Genomic DNA, 7,294 nt, shown 5'->3' with positions numbered 1-7,294 from the left:
CGCGGGGGGGGGGCTCCTCCCTGCTCTGGGGCGCTGGCATCCCACCTCATGGGGGGGTCCTCCTCCTCTCTGGCCAGAGCCCCCAAGCCTTCGCCCTGATTTCAGGACTGGAATGGGCCCCCTAGCCCCTCCCTGGATCCAGGAATGCAAGGTCAAAAATAGCTCTGGCAGCTCCGAGCCCAGGATTCCGGCTTACAGCGTCCCTGGCTTTGCAGGCAGACATCTGGGGCCCCAGCCCAGGCGACACGTGGGACCCAGGCGTTCGTGCCCACTCCCCCCAATTCATTCTCCCACCCCACCCCACTCGGGGCCCAGGAAGTCTGCTCCCCGCTCTGATTAACCCCTTGAAACCCAGAGAGGAGCACACTCATCCCCCTCCTCTTTCAGGGACACACAAACCCCATGACACAGAGGATTCTGGGTCCCCCACCCCAGCCCGCTGCTGGGGTATAGGCATAGGCACCCCTGGACCAGGTATAGGCACCCCTGGGCCAGCGGAGGGCTGGCGCGGGCTAACGAAGAGGAAGAAAGGGGGTAGAGAGAAGGAATTGTGGGGTGGGGGAGCTTGGGACTAAACAAACCCCATACAGGCGGGTTGCTTTGGCAACAGCCTTCCGCTGGAGACTTCTGGAAGGCTGTAGGGGGAGGGCAGCCCCCCAACGGAGCCTTCACGCCACCAGCTGTTGTGTCTTCCTGTTTGGTCACCCAGACAACGGTGACCTCAGCCCTCCACCCTCCTGGCGGGTACTGTTATAAGCGGGCAGGCGGGGTGGGTGGGGGCAAGCCAGGCCACGCCCCGTAGGAGGCGGGGCTGGGGTAGCCCAGCTCGGGGAAGTCCCCAGCTCTGGGCCCCTCCACTCTCACTCCCGCTCTGGTCCCCGCCCCGGCCCCGCGCACTCCCCAACGGTCAACCCCACCCAGTCTGCAGACCCTTCTGGTCTGCAGCTGTCGCCGCCGCCTGCTCTCCCGGCTGCAGCCGCCGCTGCCCGCGAGGTGAGACTGCGGGGACCCCTGAGGGCGGAGTAGCGGTCCCGAGAGTGTCTGGGAGCCCAGGGAGCGCAGGGCTGGGAGTCACAACGCCTGGATCCCTGGAAAGACTCCGGCTAGACCCGGACTCCTAGATCCTAAGAGAGGAGAGGGCTGGGGACCTAGAAACGAGGGGAGAGGGGCTGAGGGAGGAGGACTGGGGGTCAGGATTCCCGGGTCTGAGGGAGGAGGGGCTGGGGGCCAGGACTCCTGGGTCTGATGGAATAGGGGCTGGGGATCAGGACTTGTTGACAGAGTAAGTTTGGGCGTGTCAGGACTCCTGGTCAGAGGGAGGAGGAGCAGGGAGTCAGTACTCCCCAGTTCAGCATCGGAGCTGAACTGGGACCAGGACTCCTGGGTGCGGGGAGGCGGACCTGGGGGCTTGGACTCTTGGATTCCTCCATCTCAGCAGCCAGCGAATTGGAATGGTGAACGCCTGCCTCTTGGGTGACTGGGAGCCGGGGTGGGACGCCCTGGGTGTCTGTGAGCATGGCTGGGGTTCAGAATCCCTGGCACCCTCCCCATCCCTGGCAGCAGGCGAGCGTTCGACTCCCCAGAAAGGCTGAGGGCTGCGCCGCCCAGCGAGGCGTCCTGGAGCCCAGCAAGCATCCCTGGGCGAGACTGGTGGGGTGGGGGGCGCTCAGAGCCACGCCTGGGTGTCTAAGGCGGGCTTCGGAGTCTCCCGCGTGGTCCGGGTGTGGCCTCGGCGGGGGCGGGGGTGGAGGTGGGGAGTAAGAAGGCCCTGGGTGTGGTCGGGCAGCTAGGACCCGGGCCAGGTTACTTGTGCTTTCCGCCTGAGCGTTCCAGAGCGCTGACCTCAGGCGGCAAGCTACGGTTGGTGACTCGGAGGGGCGGAGGTGGACCCCGGCTTTCACTAGCCAACTCACCTTTCACCCACAATGATGCAGCCATCTACCCCCCACCCCACCCCCGCCTTCCTCCACCTTTCCAGGGGCGAGAGAAAAACAGCCCACCTTCTGGAGACCAGGGCAGCTAGTCGCACGACTTCCCCCGTGGCAGGCTGCGACTCACCCAGGGCTGCAGTCCGACCCTGGAGTCCCGGTCCCCAGCGTACCACTCAGTCAGGGTCTCCGGGCCTGTGGTGGCATTAGGGACTGCCCACTGGATCCCTGCTCTTGGACCCCGCTGCGTCCTGTCGGGCTTGGGATTCTAACTATCTTCAGTGCCAACTAGCGAAGCTCTCACCCAGAGGAAGATAAGGCTGTCTGCTCTTGGAAAGATTCCTAGGAAGAAAACCCTATCTAGAGCCAACTCTTGAGTCCGAGCGCAGTGGGTTAGACTGTGGTGGCCGAGTGGGTTATGTGTTTGGGCTGCTAACCACCAGGCCAGCGGTTCGAACCCACCGGCCGCACTGGCGGAGAAAAATTAGGGCTTTCTGTCCCAAAGAGGCCCAGGCTCGGAAACCCCACCGGCACACTTCTACCCTGTCCTACTGGCTCTGAGCCCGCGTAGACTTGATGGCAGGCTCGATCATTTGGTTTGAATGGGAATCTACTCGACCGACCGGAGCAGTGAGTTCGCTTTGCGGCTTAATCCCCTTGTGTGGTGCAGCGGTTCAGTCTGAACCCACAAGTGACTTGCAGGGATGATGTGGCAGTCCACTAGGGTCCCTCTGCAGCTCCCTGCCATCAAGTCCACGGGGATCCTATCGGGCAAGGTAGAACTGCCCCTGTGGATTTCTAAGGCTGTAACTCTTGACCGGAATAGAAAGTCTCATCTTTCTCCCTTGGAGCCGCTGGTGGTTTCGAACTGCTGACCTCCAGGTTAGCAGCACAAAGCTTAACCACTATGCCGCCGGGGCTCCTTCAGTGGGTGGGAAGTCTTTGGTGCAAAGGGCGTTGCTGGTGCAGTGGTTAGCCACTTGGCTGTTTCAGTTCACCCAGCTGCACTACTGAAGAAAGGCCCGGCAAATGCTCTGTTAAAAACACAACTGCCACCAGAAAAGAAAAGAAAAAAAAAGCCCCCCAAAAGCCCAGTGGGGCCAGTTGTTTTTTGGTCACCATGAGAGAGTTGAATCACGACTTGCTAGATACCTCGATATTAATCATCTCTGGGGAGGATCGTCTGGCCTGCCTTCCTCCCACTGCGCCCCTGGGAGGATTAGCAAACCACGTCACCCACCCGGGCCTCCTGCACCCTTCGGTTTGTAGGGACCCCAGACGTACACTTTTAGGAACCCGGGGGTTTTAGCTCCCCAGCCGTGCCCTTTCTGGAATCTGAGCACCCGGTCTCCTGTGCTCCAGCACCGGAAGAGGAACGCGCAGAGCCGGGCGGGGCGGGGGTCCCCGCCACATTCCAGATGCCCCCCCTCCAGCGGGGGACGCCCTTATAAGGCGCGGAGCCGCCGAGCTGGCCGGTCTGCCCGCCCCCGCGGCCACCGCCCCGGGGCCCAGCTGCCAACCCGCCCCCCGGCACCATCCCCATAGAGTAAAGACTGGGCAGACTCCACACCCGGCCGCTGACCCCAAGGGGTGCCCCGCGCCCTTTTCCCCAAACTCCCGCCCACGCGGTTTGTGCAAGTAGCCAGACCCGTGGGGCGTGGTTGGGCTCCCGGAGTCCCCGCCCGGAGGCCTTGGGGCTCAAGGCCAAATTCTTACCCTGGTCGGGTTCGCGCGGACGTCCGGGTCCCCAGGGAGGGGTGGTGGGTGGATCCCTGGCTCCTCAGGGCGCTGACGTTTTCGCTCTCTGTTTCCAGGTGTTTCAGTCCTCCTGCTCGGCCGGATCTCTCTCGGTCTGCGTCCTAGACTGAAACCGCCGGTGAGTGGTCTAGGTGCTCTGACGCTAAGGGAGGGACAAACACTCCTGAACTAAAGGAGGGGCCAGGCGATTGGAATTCCCGGGCCTAAGGGAGGAGGGGCTGGGGGCCAGGACTCCCGATCCGAGGGAGGAAGGGGTTAGAGATCAGGTCTCCTGGTCCGAGGGAGGAAGGGGCGAGCCTGAGGGAGGAGGAGCTGGGTTCGAAGGGAGGGCCCCAGACCTGTGGAGCTGTGCCCTGAAGGAGTTAAAGTCTGCGCTGTCCCCTCCTGTGTCGCAGGCTGCGGAAGGAGGAAGCTTTATTTCCCCGGGGCCCAGAGAGGCCGCCTGGGGTTCCTAAGGGGAGTGGGGCTGTCAGCAGAGGTTAGACTGTTTAGGGCCTGGGAATGGTTCCGCTGGCCTCAGCCCCAAGAGACCCCGCGTTCCCTAGGGTCTGAGGGACACCAGCCAGATGTCCCTGTCCCTAGTGTTTCCCCTCCCAGCATTGAGGAAACTCCAGGCCAGGGACCCAGGGTTCTGAGGCTGGGTAACTGTATACCAGTTGCCTGGAAGGTTCTGCGGGAGGGGCCCAGGGGATTGGGGAACTGAGAACCAGCTAGAAGTTGGAAAACCAGTTGCCTGGGTTTCTGAGGCTGGGTGGGGTGGGGGTGGGGGCGTGCTGGGTAGGAGGGGTGGGCAGGGAACTGGACTTCTGGGCTGAAATAATCCATCTGTTGAGAGCTAGAAGCCCTGGTAGCACAGTGTGCTAGGTACTGGGTTGCTGAAGCAAGGTCAGTTCAGAACTCCCAACCACTCCTGGGGGGCAGAGAGAGGAGGCTTTCTACTCCTATAGGCTCTGCGTGAATTGCATTTGACTTCGTAGTAAGTAGTGGAGTTTGCTTTTCCCGAGCTGAGAGCTAGCAGTGCCCCCTGGCGGTGGCCCCACCAGGCCCACAACCACCCCGCAAACCCCTCCCTTCCCACCCCACTCCAGGCAGCTCAGAAGAGAGGCCTGGTGATCTGCTTCCTAAATGCCAGCCATGGACATTCCCTGTGGAGAACAGTTCTACTGGGGCGCACCAGGGATGGAGCAGGCGGGAAGGCGGCTGGGACTGGGGAGCTGAGACAAAGAGCAGGGTATAATTCTTGTTCGTTCTGGAGCGGGGAGCCCACCTGGCATCTAAGCAGGGGTCCCTGAGGTCTGTGGAGGTTAGACCCCTGGGCTTTGTAGAAGCTGGGTATGTGGAGGAGAGGTGCTGGGTCCAGAGCCCTGGGTGTCCAGAGGGAGAGAATTGGGAGGGGGTGGGGAGGGAGGCAGCCTCCTTATCCAGCACCGCCATGAGCAGGTGGTTTTCAGGAACAGGAATGGGTGACCTCGGGGTTTGTTCTTATTCAGTGCCCCGGAGTCTGTTCCAGGGTCAGGTTGGACTCCCAGGGACCTTCATGTCCCCCGGAACAAGCCCCTGCCCAGTCCTGCTCCACCCTCACCGTGCTTCCTATGCCCGAGCCCCTTGCTACAGCCACTGTGTCCATCCATCTTGTCGAAGGCCTTCCTCTTTTTCGCTGCTTGCCCTCTAAGAAGCAGCCTAGCTGAACTTCCTGCGAGGCAGATGTATTGGTTCTGTCTGGGGTGCTTTTGATATGCTTCACTATGTTTGGGGGTACAAGGGAGACCCTGGTCTCGAATGTAATGGAAGGAAAGCACTAAACGACTTCAGAAGAGACAAAGACAACACAAAAACACAGACACCGTTTCTGAATGAGGGAGGCATTAGCGATAGGTGATTGTGGTGCCCTACAGTTCAGAAAGGGGATATAAGGCATGGAACTCGGAACACTGCCACATCACAGTCACGGGTGGGAATAGAGTCAGGGGCAAGCTGTGATTGGAGCATGAACATCATGTTCCATAGAAGAGCTTTCAAGTTTGTTCCAGGACCGACCCAGGCCGTGACTGATAAGGCATGGCTCATGGCTAAGTGACCCACAGTACCTTCACCAGTACAGTGACCTTCATCAAGGCTATACCCAGGCAAGTCCCTAAGAGAGACTGCTCCTCCCGGGGGCTGTCTGGAGAGGGGGAGGGGTCATTCACTGCCCAATGCATGCTGCCAGAAGGCCAGGTTATCTCCGTCCTTGGTGAATGGTCCCAAGGAATTCAAGAAGTCTTCATCTATATGAGATCCAGCCTCACATCTGGACAGGTCCTAAGGGATGGTTGGGTAACTGAAGGGAAAAAATTTAAGAGACAGACAAGAGTTGTGGGGTGTTCACCTCTCCTCCACCATGGCTTCAGGAACCAGGCCCAGGCCGGGGCATAGAGAGAGAGAATGCATTCCCAACATCACCTTATATACTCCTGGGGCATGCAAGGGCCCTTCCCCCCTCCCGCAAATTACAGGTAACCGCATACCTAACAAAGTGGGCAGTACCCTAATCCTAGAGGTCCCTGAGCTCATTGGATAGTAACCTAACACCAGTGCTGGGGGCAGGTAAGGGGGAGTGACTGTCCCCTGAGCAGGGAGAACAATAGCGACATGTCTGCTCCTATAGATAAAGCTGCCTGCAAGAGAGCTATCAGCCATGTGCTTGTAAGAGGTAACTTTCAGGCAGCATTATCATGGGAGGCTATTGTGGGGATTAATCTTAGTTATGAGGATGTGATTGGGATTTATCTCTAATCCTCAAGTGTGAAGGCCTCCATCCACCCCAAATCCTGGCTTCTTGGGCTTCTTAAATATGAGAATAAAGAATTTGTCTGCATACACTCTTCTGTTCCTCCGTTTCCCACATTAATCACAGCAAATGGACCTGAAGTTTTCCCTGTCATTCAGAGCCATCTGCAAATCGGGGCACAGTGCTCAGAACTGACACTCTAATACACAGTTCAAGTGCATTGCTCCTTCTGTGGTCTTCCTTAGTCAGTGCCCCACTTTCCCATGCGCGGGAGGCAACTGGGAAGACCACGGCTTGGGTCCACCGCACCTCTTCTCAGAGTAACACCCTTGCTTCTCAGCCCTCCAAAGAGGTCCTGTGTAGCAGACTTGCCCAGTGAAATGCAATGCACCCTTTGCCCTCTTCACGCTGCTCCCAGGAGTTGTGGAGGCTGGAAGTCTGAATTCGGGACGCTGGTTCTAGGGAAGGCTAGCTCTCTGTGGGGGCACTGGTGGGAAGCCCTAGTCTCTTCTGAATCTCCCTTTCTGGGCTCCATCCTCTTCCTGTGCCCCAGTCTCTGCCTTCTCAATCTACTGTGTGTCTTTGTTTAACCAGCCGATGCTCAAAACAAATTAGACACACCCTAAGTTAACATGACCTCTAAAACGGGACAGTGAGAGCCTTATTTACTCCAAATAATTATTATAACTAGCAGATAGGTTGCGGTGGCCCTGTGCCATGTAGTTGATCTTGACACACAGTCTCCCTTATGGCACAAAGAAGGACTACCCGACAACTGAAAAGTGGGTGAAGGGAGACGTCGGACAGGGCAAGATATGACAAAATACCAATTTGTAAA

General features: G+C 58.9%; 1 protein-coding gene across 1 annotated transcript in view; it reads left to right on the top strand.

Moving 5' to 3' along the window:
• Positions 1-875: 875 nt before the first annotated feature.
• MYADM (myeloid associated differentiation marker) overlaps positions 876-7,294 on the top strand; it is an 11,191-nt gene continuing 4,772 nt past the window's right edge. Inside the window, exons 1-2 of the mRNA XM_004715633.2 lie at positions 876-993; positions 3,743-3,804. The gene's annotated coding sequence lies outside the window, so the exon portion shown is untranslated. The remainder of the gene's footprint in view (positions 994-3,742; positions 3,805-7,294) is intronic.

The sequence above is a fragment of the Echinops telfairi genome, unplaced genomic scaffold (assembly GCF_000313985.2).
Source record: "Echinops telfairi isolate 266 unplaced genomic scaffold, ASM31398v2 ScPeMD7_655;HRSCAF=1070, whole genome shotgun sequence".
In the NCBI taxonomy this organism is placed as follows: domain Eukaryota; kingdom Metazoa; phylum Chordata; class Mammalia; order Afrosoricida; family Tenrecidae; genus Echinops; species Echinops telfairi.
This window is presented reverse-complemented; position numbering and strand designations above follow the sequence as displayed.